Source organism: Pseudophryne corroboree, chromosome 8 (genome assembly GCF_028390025.1).
Source record: "Pseudophryne corroboree isolate aPseCor3 chromosome 8, aPseCor3.hap2, whole genome shotgun sequence".
Lineage (NCBI taxonomy): Eukaryota > Metazoa > Chordata > Amphibia > Anura > Myobatrachidae > Pseudophryne > Pseudophryne corroboree.
In genome coordinates, this window is record NC_086451.1 from 437,680,131 (window position 1) to 437,692,850 (window position 12,720).

A 12,720-nucleotide genomic window follows, 5' to 3' on the forward strand; every position below is an offset into this window, starting at 1 on the left:
AGTCTTCCTGTAAAGAAAATATTAAAATAAATACACAACACATTTAAAACAAAAAAAAGTTTATTGTACAGGGTCTTCACCTGGGGGCGACTGCCTTTGGCCAGCGCTTTTGCATGGCCACCTCCTCCCCAGGACTTCTGAAGTCTTCTCTCTTCACCTGGGGGGCTACCACCTCCCCGGGGCTTCCCAGCGTCTTCTCTCTTCACCTGGATGGGCGGCGGCCTTTGGGCAGCTCTTTTGCATGGCCGCCACCTCCCCAGTGCTTCCAGGCGTCTTCGGTCTGCACCTGGCGGGCAGCGGCCTTTGGGCAGCTCTTTTGCAGGCCCGCCGCCTCCCAGGGCTTCCAGGCGTCTTACGTCTTCGGGAGCTCTTGCATGCTCCCTCCCCGCCGGCGGACTGACAGCTGTCGCCTCGCTCTTGCGTCTATAAGCCAGCCCCGAAGGGCGGGGAGCTGACGCGGTGAGCTGTGATTGGCTCGCGGTGGCCATCTTAGATTTAAAAAATGATGCTAACGGCGCCATTTTTTAAATTGGAGCCACTCCACTGCCGAACTCTGCAAAATGACAGGCAGGGACTGGAACCAAGAGGATCCAGTCCTGCCGTCATGCCAGCCGCCGCTCACGCCCGCACCACCGTGAATCCAGTGACAGATCCGCTGTCCAATCACATCTGGCTGAGTGACATTGGCGTACTTTCATGTGCAGTGAAAGCACGCTCCTGTCACCGAGGCACTTAAACTAGTGCCACTTTCAATGTTATTTCCAATCGGCTTTTACTACCCATGGCTTGTTCCCGCCCCCGCCCGCCCCCTGCTCCAGCAGCTTTGCTATTGTCACCGGGAGGCACCGCTATCGGTGCCTCCCAAACCCAATTTTAATGTAACATGGGCTAGTATAATACAAAGCAGATACTTATGACAGAGAATATGTGTTATAAGTATCTTCTTGTATTATTTTAACCACTAATGACAGGGGAGGCACTGCCTCCCCTGACTGCGCATCCTTGCTAGCCAGTGCCCCCTCAGCCATTTACCTCACTACACGTCCAGGGTTGAGTGAATGTGTAAACACTGTTATCGATATATACTTTACAATCTGCTGGAAATTAGTAGCATTACTGTGAATTTGAAAACAAGGTAATTTTATTGGAGAAGACCAAGATGAGTACAAATAGAACACTGTGTACACACACACCACAAGATACGGGGAAAAATAAACATGTCGTAAAGTTTGGTAGCAGCAGTTATTATAACACAAATACAGGTACAGTTGCAATAATGCTGTTGTATTTACTTAAAGCAGCGACACTGAACAATATATAGATAAGTCTGCACCTACTACTACATTAGTCACCCCGAAATTTTGTATATATAAAAAAGAGGAAAAGAATAAAATAAAACAAAGAAAAGGAGAAGAAAAACTGCGAAGAAGAAAGAAGAGAAAGTCCATTGATAAAGATTAAGAGAAAGAGGAAAGGGAGGGGGTGGGAAATCAGAACAGGGAAATCAACGGAGTTGGTTCTATTGGGCTTCAAAAGTTTTCGCAATCTTGATATTTCTCCTGCTCACTCTTAGGGGGCGATTCAATTGTTATTTGGGCGCCCGCCGGCACCAATTAAATTATTCTGCTGTTTGTGTGAGAGTGCAGTAGGTGACAACATTTCTGCTCGCAGCCTCCCAAGGTGGTGAGTAGAAATATGCAAAGTGTCCCATTTGGACAAACTAGTGGCACTCAGGTTTAGCCGCTTTACCCAGCTAAACCCGGTGCTTTTGGCAAGTCAAAAGTAATTGGTGCTCGATCGGAGCAACAACTGAATTGCTCCTACAGACGCCCAATAGTTTGCCCCCCCCCCAAAAAAAAAAAAAAAAACCCCAAACAAAACAAAATGGAATTTGTGTCTACTCTGCCTCTCCCATTGGTGGCCCATCTCTAGTCCCTCTGATGAGTATCACAACTGGGACCTCACCAGAGGAGAACTTCCCTTCCCCACTGTCTTGCACCAAGTCTAGCAGTCTTCAGAATCACCAACCACACGACAATTCTGGGTGATTGGGGGTTTCCCTTTGCACCTTCCAGTATGCATGTACTGTAGGTGCTGCTGCACGGAGCCCCTCCCACTCCTTTCTCTTAGCTTTCACATAATGTAAGAGCAGTTGCTGTGCATTGAGCTTTTCACAGAGATCATTTGTTGGAGGACATTAAAGAGTGACCCTGAGCAGTTTTACCTCAGATCGTTACCCAGGGAACTGAATAAGTTCACTTGTAACTAAGGGGTAAATCTACTAGGATTCACATTTTATCAGTGTCTGATCGAGATCAAGCACGGACGGATAAAGGCTGATGGAAGGGGGGGGGGGGGGGTTATGGCAATAAAGGTTGTCAGGGCCCCCACTACTAATGTCTCTGGCAAAGCCTCCCCCCCATTGACAGACAGACACACACACACACACTCCCTGGACGGAGCAGGGAGGTCACCCATGGCAGCGCTGGAGCAGCACACATCAACACTCACTCTCTGGACGGAGCAGGGAGGTCACCCATGGCAGCGCTGGAGCAGCACACATCAACACTCACTCTCTGGACGGAGCAGGGAGGTCACCCATGGCAGTGCTGGAACAGCACACATCGACACTCCCTCTCTGGACGGAGCAGGGAGGTCACACATGGCAGCGCTGTAGCAGCACACATCGACACTCACTCTCTGGACGGAGCAGGGAGGTCACTCATGGCATCGCTGAAGCAGCACATGCCGTTGTCGTGAAGTCACTGTCTTGCAGGATTTCCCTTCCCTATGCCGCAAGACTGACTGAGCAGGAGCTCCTCGGCGGCCACTGTTACTAAACAGCTGAGCCGCTCTGCCTGCGACACCCTTGGGGATTGGGGACACCCCAATAAAAGGGTCTCCTGCTCCAGGGCACCGAAGGCCAGGGCTGAACCTGGGGTTAACCACAGAATCCCTTAGCAGTGGATGCCGAGTTGATGGCTTTTAAGTGTAAAGATTAGATTTAATTAGTGATGAGCGGGTTCGGATCCTCGGGATCCGAACCCGCCCGAAGGATCCGAACCCGCTCGAACTTCACATTTTTTTACACGGGTCCGAGCGACTCGGATCCTCCCGCCTTGCTCCGTTAACCCGAGCGCGCCCGAACGTCATCATCCCGCTGTCGGATTCTCGCGAGACTCGGATTCTATATAAGGAGCCGCGCGTCGCCGCCATTTTCACACGTGCATTGAAATTGATAGGGAGAGGACGTGGCTGGCGTCCTCTCCGTTATAGTAGAAAAGACTGAGTGACTTAGTTATAATTGTGGGGAGGATTGGGGACGGGGAGCAGCTGTTAGGGAGTACAGTGCAGGGTTTTGATTATACCACCAGTGAGTTTAATCCTTTGTTTCTCTGCCTGAAAAAAACGCTCCACCATATCTGTGCTCACTCAGTGTGCTGCACTGCTGCATGATATATCTGTGCTGAGTGCACTGCTCTGCTCACACTGCCTAATTGTGGGGACTGGGGAGCAGTTATAGCAGGAGTACAGTGCACAGTTTTGCTGACAGTGACCACCAGTCCAGTATACGTTTGTCTGCCTGAAAAACTCTCCTGTGTTTTTGTTATTTTCTTCATACTAGTTTAGCAGTCTGCTGACAGTGTCCACCAGGTCCGTTATACAGTATATTATATATATAAGCAGCAGTACGGTAGGCCACGGCTGTACCTACCTCTGTGTCGTCAGTGCACTCGTCGTCCATAAATAATATAATACTATACTATCCATCCATCTACATTGTATACCTGTGGTGTTTTTTTTTTCCTTCATACTAGTTTAGCAGTCTGCTGACAGTGTCCACCAGGTCCGTTATACAGTATATTATATATATAAGCAGTACGGTAGGCCACAGCTGTACCTACCTCTATGTCGTCAGTGCACTCGTCGTCCATAAGTAATATAATACTATACTATCCATCCATCTACATTGTATACCTGTGGTGGCTTTTAGTTGTGCGCATTAAAATATGGAGAACAAAAATGTGGAGGTTAAAAAAATAAGGAAAGATCAAGATTCACTTCCACCTCGTGCTGAAGCTGCTGCCACTAGTCATGGCCGAGACGATGAAATGCCATCAACGTCGTCTGCCAAGGCCGATGCCCAATGTCATAGTACAGAGCATGTAAAATCCAAAACACAAAAGATCAGTAAAAAAATGACCCAAAAATCAAAATTAAAAGCGTCTGAGGAGAAGCGTAAACTTGCCAATATGCCATTTACGACACGGAGTGGCAAGGAACGGCTGAGGCCCTGGCCTATGTTCATGGTTAGTGGTTCAGCTTCACATGAGGATGGAAGCACTCATCCTCTCGCTAGAAAAAAGAAAAGACTTGCGGCAAAAGCACAGCAAAGAACTGTGCGTTCTTCGAAATCCCAAATCCCAAAGGAGAGTCCAATTGTGTCGGTTGCAATGCCTGACCTTCCCAACACTGGACGGGAAGAGCTTGCGCCTTCCACCATTTGCACGCCCCCTGCAAGTGCTGGAAGGAGCACCCGCAGTCCAGTTCCTGATAGTCAAATTGAAGATGTCACTGTTGAAGTACACCAGGATGAGGATATGGGTGTCGCTGGCGCTGGGGAGGAAATTGACAAGGAGGATTCTGATGGTGAGGTGGTTTGTTTAAGTCAGGCACCCAGGGAGACACCTGTTGTCCGTGGGACGAATATGGCCATTGACATGCCTGGTCAAAATACAAAAAAAAATCAGCTCTTCAGTGTGGAATTATTTCAACAGAAATGCGGACAACTGGTGTCAAGCCGTGTGTTGCCTTTGTCAAGCTGTAATAAGTAGGAGTAAGGGCGTTAACCACCTCGGAACATCCTCCCTTATACGTCACCTGCAGCGCATTCATAATAAGTCAGTGACAAGTTCAAAAAATTTGGGCGACAGCGGAAGCAGTCCACTGACCAGTAAATCCCTTCCTCTTGTAACCAAGCTCGCGCAAACCACACCACCAACTCCCTCAGTGTCAATTTCCTCCTTACCCAGGAAAGCCAATAGTCCTGCAGGCCATGTCACTGGCAAGTCTGACGAGTCCTCTCCTGCCTGGGATTCCTCCGATGCATCCTTGAGTGTAACGCCTACTGCTGCTGGCGCTGCTGTTGTTGCTGCTGGGAGTCGATCGTCATCCCAGAGGGGAAGTCGGAAGACCACTTGTACTACTTCCAGAAAGCAATTGACTGTCCAACAGTCCTTTGCGAGGAAGATGAAATATCACAGCAGTCATCCTGTTGCAAAGCGGATAACTGAGGCCTTGACAACTATGTTGGTATCAGACGTGCGTCCAGTATCCGTCGTTAGTTCACAGGAAACTAGACAATTGCATGAGGTAGTGTGCCCCCGTTACCAAATACCATGTAGGTTCCACTTCTCTAGGCAGGCGATACCGAGAATGTACACGGACGTCAGAAAAAGACTCACCAGTGTCCTAAAAAATGCAGTTGTACCCAATGTCCACTTAACCACGGACATGTGGACAAGTGGAGCAGGGCAGACTCAGGACTACATGACTGTGACAGCCCACTGGGTAGATGTATTGCCTCCCGCTGCAAAAACAGCAGCGGCGGCACCAGTAGCAGCATCTCGCAAACGCCAACTCGTTCCTAGGCAGGCTACGCTTTGTATCACCGCTTTCCAGAATACGCACACAGCTGAAAACCTCTTACGGCAACTGAGGAAGATCATCGCAGAATGGCTTACCCCAATTGGACTCTCCTGGGGATTTGTGGCATCGGACAACGCCAGCAATATTGTGCGTGCATTACATCTGGGCAAATTCCAGCACGTCCCATGTTTTGCACATACATTGAATTTGGTGGTGCAGAATTATTTAAAAAACGACAGGGGCGTGCAAGAGATGCTGTCGGTGGCCAGAAGAATTGCGGGCCACTTTCGGCTTACAGGCACCGCGTACAGAAGACTGGAGCACCACCAAAAACACCTGAACCTGCCCTGCCATCATCTGAAGCAAGAGGTGATAACGAGGTGGAATTCAACCCTCTATATGCTTCAGAGGATGGAGGAGCAGCAAAAGGCCATTCAAGCCTATATATCTGCCTTCGATATAGGCAAAGGAGGGGGAATGCACCTGACTGAAGCACAGTGGAGAATGATTTCAACGTTGTGCAAGGTTCTGCAACCCTTTGAACTTGCCACACGTGAAGTCAGTTCAGACACTGCCAGCCTGAGTCAGGTCATTCCCCTCATCAGGCTTTTGCAGAAGAAGCTGGAGGCATTGAAGGAGGAGCTAAAACAGAGCGATTCCGCTAGGCATGTGGGACTTGTGGATGGAGCCCTTCATTCGCTTAACCAGGATTCACGTGTGGTCAATCTGTTGAAATCAGAGCACTACATTTTGGCCACCGTGCTCGATCCTAGATTTAAAACCTACGTTGGATCTCTCTTTCCGGCAGACACAAGTCTGCAGAGTTTCAAAGAACTGCTGGTGAGAAAATTGTCAAGTCAAGCGGAACGCGACCCGTCAACATCTCCTCCTTCACATTCTCCCGCAACTGGGGGTGCGAGGAAAAGGCTACGAATCCCGAGCCCACCCGCTGGCGGTGATGCAGGGCAGTCTGGAGTGACTGCTGATGCTGACATCTGGTCCGGACTGAAGGACCTGCCAACGATTACTGACATGTCGTCTACTGTCACTGCATATGATTCTCTCACCATTGAAAGAATGGTGGAGGATTATATGAGTGACCGCATCCAAGTAGGCACGTCAGACAGTCCGTACGTATACTGGCAGGAAAAAGAGGCAATTTGGAGGCCCTTGCACAAACTGGCTTTATTCTACCTAAGTTGCCCTCCCTCCAGTGTGTACTCCGAAAGAGTGTTTAGTGCCGCCGCTCACCTTGTCAGCAATCGGCGTACGAGGTTACTTCCAGAAAATGTGGAGAAGATGATGTTCATTAAAATGAATTATAATCAATTCCTCCATGGAGACATTCACCAGCAGCAATTGCCTCCAGAAAGTACACAGGGACCTGAGATGGTGGATTCCAGTGGGGACGAATTAATAATCTGTGAGGAGGGGGATGTACACAGTGAAAGGGGTGATGAATCGGACGATGATGATGAGGTGGACATCTTGCCTCTGTAGAGCCAGTTTGTGCAAGGAGAGATTGATTGCTTCTTTTTTGGTGGGGGCCCAAACCAACCAGTCATTTCAGTCACAGTCGTGTGGCAGACCCTGTCGCTGAAATGATGGGTTCGTTAAACTGTGCATGTCCTGTTTTTACAACATAAGGGTGGGTGGGAGGGCCCAAGGACAATTCCATCTTGCACCTCTTTTTTCTTTCATTTTTCTTTGCGTCATGTGCTGTTTGGGGACAATTTTTTGGAAGGGCCATCCTGCGTGACACTGCAGTGCCACTCCTAGATGGGCCAGGTGTTTGTGTCGGCCACTAGGATCGCTTAGCTTAGTCGTCACACAGCTACCTCATTGCGCCTCTTTTTTTCTTTGCGTCATGTGCTGTTTGGGGAGTATTTTTTGGAAGGGCCATCCTGCGTGACACTGCAGTGCCACTCCTAGATGGGCCAGGTGTTTGTGTCGGCCACTAGGGTCGCTTAGCTTAGTCGTCACACAGCTACCTCATTGCGCCTCTTTTTTTCTTTGCGTCATGTGCTGTTTGGGGAGTATTTTTTGGAAGGGCCATCCTGCGTGACACTGCAGTGCCACTCCTAGATGGGCCAGGTGTTTGTGTCGGCCACTAGGGTCGCTTAGCTTAGTCGTCACACAGCTATCTCATTGCGCCTCTTTTTTTCTTTGCGTCATGTGCTGTTTGGGGAGTATTTTTTGGAAGGGCCATCCTGCGTGACACTGCAGTGCCACTCCTAGATGGGCCAGGTGTTTGTGTCGTCCCACTAGGGTCGCTTAGCTTAGTCGTCACACAGCTACCTCATTGCGCCTCTTTTTTTCTTTGCGTCATGTGCTGTTTGGGGAGTATTTTTTGGAAGGGCCATCCTGCGTGACACTGCAGTGCCACTCCTAGATGGGCCAGGTGTTTGTGTCGGCCACTAGGGTCACTTAGCTTAGTCGTCACACAGCTACCTCATTGCGCCTCTTTTTTTCTTTGCGTCATGTGCTGTTTGGGGAGTATTTTTTGGAAGGGCCATCCTGCGTGACACTGCAGTGCCACTCCTAGATGGGCCAGGTGTTTGTGTCGGCCACTTGTGTCGCTTAGCTTAGCCATCCAGCGACCTCGGTGCAAATTTTTGGACTAAAAATAATATTGTGAGGTGTGAGGTGTTCAGAATAGACTGGAAATGAGTGTAAATTATGGTTATTGAGGTTAATAATACTATGGGATCAAAATGACCCCTATATTCTATGATTTAAGCTGTTTTTTAGGGTTTTTTGAAAAAAACACCCGAATCCAAAACACAACCGAATCCGACAAAAAAAATTCGGTGAGGTTTTGCCAAAACGCGTTCGAACCCAAAACACGGCCGCGGAACCGAACCCAAAACCAAAACACAAAACCCGAAAAATTTCCAGTGCACATCATTAGATTTAATATTGTCTTTTACAGTGGAACTACAGGTCCCAGCAAGCCTCCCCCGCATGCTGATACTTGGATAAACACAAGTACCAGCATTCAGGGCATTAAAGGGCACGCTGGAACCTGTAGTCCCTCCTGACGCTAACCTGGTGCATATACTACTGTTCTCTACTGATGCCAACTTGGAATATATACTACTGTTCTCTACTGACATCAACCTGGCACATATTTTACTACTCTCTACTTATGCCAACCTGGAGCATATATACTACTGCTTTTTCCTGAAATCAACCTGGCACATATAATACTGTTCTCTACTGATGCCAACCTGGTATATATAGTACTATTCTCTACTGACATCAAACTGGCACTTATACTACTATTCTCGACTGATGCCAACCTGGTGCATATATATTACTGTTATCTCCTGAAATCAACCTGGCACATATACTACTGTTCTCTACTGATACCAGCCTGGTGTATATACTACTGTTCTCTCCTGACACCAACCTGGCACATATACTACTAGTCTTTACTGATGCCAACCTGGTGTATATATATTACTGTTCTCTCCTGACACCAACCTGGCACATATACTACTGTTCTCTACTGATGCCAACCTGGCATATATACTACTATTCTCTACTGACATCAAACTGGCACTTATCCTACTATTCTTTACTGATGCCAACGTGGTGCATATATATTACTGTTCTCCCCTGAAATCAACCTGGCACATATACTACTGTTTTCTCCTGACACCAACCTGGCACATATACTGTTATCCTCTACTGATGCCAACCTGGCACATATACTAATGTTCTCTAGTAATGCCACCTGGCATCTCCTTGTGTAATACTAGATTATACTGTATGAAACCCTGTATACCCTGTATACAGCAAGATAAAGTTTTCTTTATGATTAAAAGGGTCTTACAGATTCTATGAGGATATAGTTCTTACATAGCTACTGGTCACATGTCAGTCCTCGTATAATTGTCCTGTAACTGAACTCTCATTTCCCAAGCTCTGTCCCAGACAGATTTATGTCAGCACAATATTATCACTGATGACGTGTCTGTTATTATAGGTTTGTATACTAACTAGCGATTCTGCAGTAACCATAGCAGTAACCCATGACATACAGTAGAAGCAGTATCTCCACATCTAATAGGAATATTTATCACAATTATTTTGACTAACATAATAAAAACAAAATAAAATAGTCATTTTCAAATTATTTTAGTATCACCTGAATGTACTAAAGGTCAACTGGAGGAGATATCACAAAAGTCTCCTCCTAGCCCATGCATTTTTTTTTTTTAGTGACCAGCTCACATTTACCCATACATGTGATCTGCCAGTATTTACTAAAATAAAATTGTCAAAAAAAATACTGGAGGGAGCCCTGTGATAATAATGCTATCTTCAGATAGCATTATCCAGGCTTCCCTCTGGTTCCTCGACTCCTGCACAACCTTCCCTGCTGGCTGGCAGGGAAGGCTGAACTAAAAACTGGCCCCTGTGATCAGCCATGTGTGTCTAATAGACCACAGACTGATCACTGTGTAAAAGGAAAACCAGAAAAAAGTAAATTAAAAGTAACTGCACCCAGGAACCGGTGATCTGGTGCGGGCACCCAGTCATCTGACTGCTGTGCACCTGCAGTGACCCCTGGTGCAGTAAATTGATGCTGTGAAGCCGGCACAGAAAGAGGTCAAAATTTGTTTTTTTAAATGTTTTTTGGTGTCGTTTACTCCGACCAACCGCCGAGAACTTTCACATACAGTATGCCCTTTATTGTGCAGGGGCTTTTCCTTCTTTTATATGCTGGTAATTTCAGGTGCGCCTCTATCTTAAAGAGGGCTTCCCCCTTTTCTCATAGATGGTGTGGAACTTGATGCTCTCATGGCAGTGGCATGCACCTCACAATCATTAGGATGCCATTGTATCGAGAAACCTCCCTCCTGCCGTTCCACAGCCGAAGCGAAAAATTGTCGACTCCCTTGTCTGTGGGCAAGGGCTGGCTGGCAAATTGCAGCCTCGGGGGCAGACGCAAGCAAGCTGCCCTGCTTTTCACAAGGAACCAGAGTCAGGTGGCCCTGGAACACTTAAATTGCACTGGCCCAGGGATGTGTGTGTGGTGTGTGTGTGTGTGTGTGTGTGGGGGGGGGGGGGGGGGGCAGATGGCACCCTGCCCAGCCAGCCCCTGTCTGCAGGACACCCGAGTCTTTATAGACAGATTACATGTCATTAGCTGCAGCAATAGCCACAGATGGAACGTGACCTACTGTAGCCCACTTGCAGAGACGCGACTACCTGTGCAGCATGCCTCTCCAACAGTGGGGGCCTTTCCACCAACACATTGGCACTCAGTGCCAGTGTTCATGGAGTTGAGTGACACTTTGCTACTGCTTGTGCGCGAAAATCCCTAAACACTCCTAAGGCGCCTGAGCACAGAGGTGGTGCTGCGAGATACACAATGTCAGAGAGATTTTGTAAAAGTGCTGAGAGTTCCTGTGCAGTGATTGGGAGAGGTGGATCCAGACGGAGATGACCCATCTTATGCGAGTGTCATGCGAGTGTTGTATGTGTTTTGCGGAAGTGTTTTGGTACACAGACACTCAGTCACTCACATTGCAGACCACACTATGACAGAAAATCCATAGCCATAGCTGCAAGTCTCCATGGTGCGAACAATGGTGGCGTCTAAAGCTGCACCAGGAGGTATTATAGTGTCTGCGGACGCTGATCACAGGTGTCTCAGTCCTTGCACTTTAATACGCACAGATGTGCACCAGGGAAGGGCTTTGTACTGGCATCTGCATAAGTCGCAGATGGGCGACCACCAAATTCGCAGCCTCGGCCGTGTCTGCGACCGCCCCTGATTCAGGCCCTATGAGCGTAGGAAGGAAAGTGTGGTGGGCCGGTTACGTCCCTGGGCTTCATGGTTACAGATGCGAACTACGGGTGACGCAGCAAACAGGATATTTGAGGCCCATGGTCGCAGGTTTAGGCCAAACCACATGAATGTGAATCATTTTTAAAAAGGAAGGTTTATAACTGCTTCTCACAAAGCATGGAAGGATTACAAGGCTCTTATGGATAAGAAAAATATAGACGTGATTCAGACACGCGGCAGAGCTCAAACTGTGCGCTGTCTCAGCTTTCTTGTCTGTCAGCCATTTAAAAAGTCCTTGGAGCTAGCGCTATATTTTCACATTATTACCTTGGGGCCCTCCAGCCAAAGGGGAGGATGGGCGCAGCATTGGCATGTTACCCTCTAAGTGCAGGGGCCAGGTTCTGTTATTAGAAGTCCCTCTAGAGGACTGTGAGTCCAATGCTGGGTGGACTGGGCTGCTGCACACTGGCCCTCATTCCGAGTTGTTCGCTCGCTAGCTGATTTTAGCAGCATTGCACACGCTAGGCCGCCGCCCTCTGGGAGTGTATCTTAGCTTAGCAGAATGGCGAATAAATAATTCTTAGCAGTTTCTGAGTAGCTCGAGACCTACTCCTACACTGCGATCACCTCAGCCCGTTTCGTTCCTGGTTTGACGTCACAAACACGCCCTACGTTCGGCCAGCCACTCCCCCGTTTCTCCAGACACTCCCGCGTTTTTTTCTGACACGCCTGCCTTTTTTAGCCAACGCCGGGAAAATGCTGAGTTGCCGCCCAGGAACGCCCCTATCCTGTCAATCATTTACCGAACACCAGTGCGACTGAAAAGCGCCGCAGATGCTACAGCAAAACAGCTAAGTTTTTAGTAAAATAACTAAGCGCATGCGTTCTGCGTACCATGCGCATGCGCAGTTAGCGACTAATTGCAGTATAACGAAAATCGGCAACAAGCGAACAACTCAGAATGACCCCCACTGTTAGGGAACACACATCTGCTTTTACCATGGACTAGTACTGGGTTAACAATCAGATTCTCAGACATACGGGGGGACGCTCAGCACGGGGCTAGTCCGCCCCGCATGTCAGGCCCTGACCCCACCCCACACATGTGCGAAAGCCTCTCACGGCGACGATGCCTTCACACCCACCGAGTAGTTCCCTGCCTGCGCAGCCTAGCTGCGCTGGCAGGCGGCTACCTACCATGTTCTGAGTCGCATCGGCTGCGTGTAACATCACGCTGCCGCCGCGGCCCACCCCAGCAACAGTCCGGT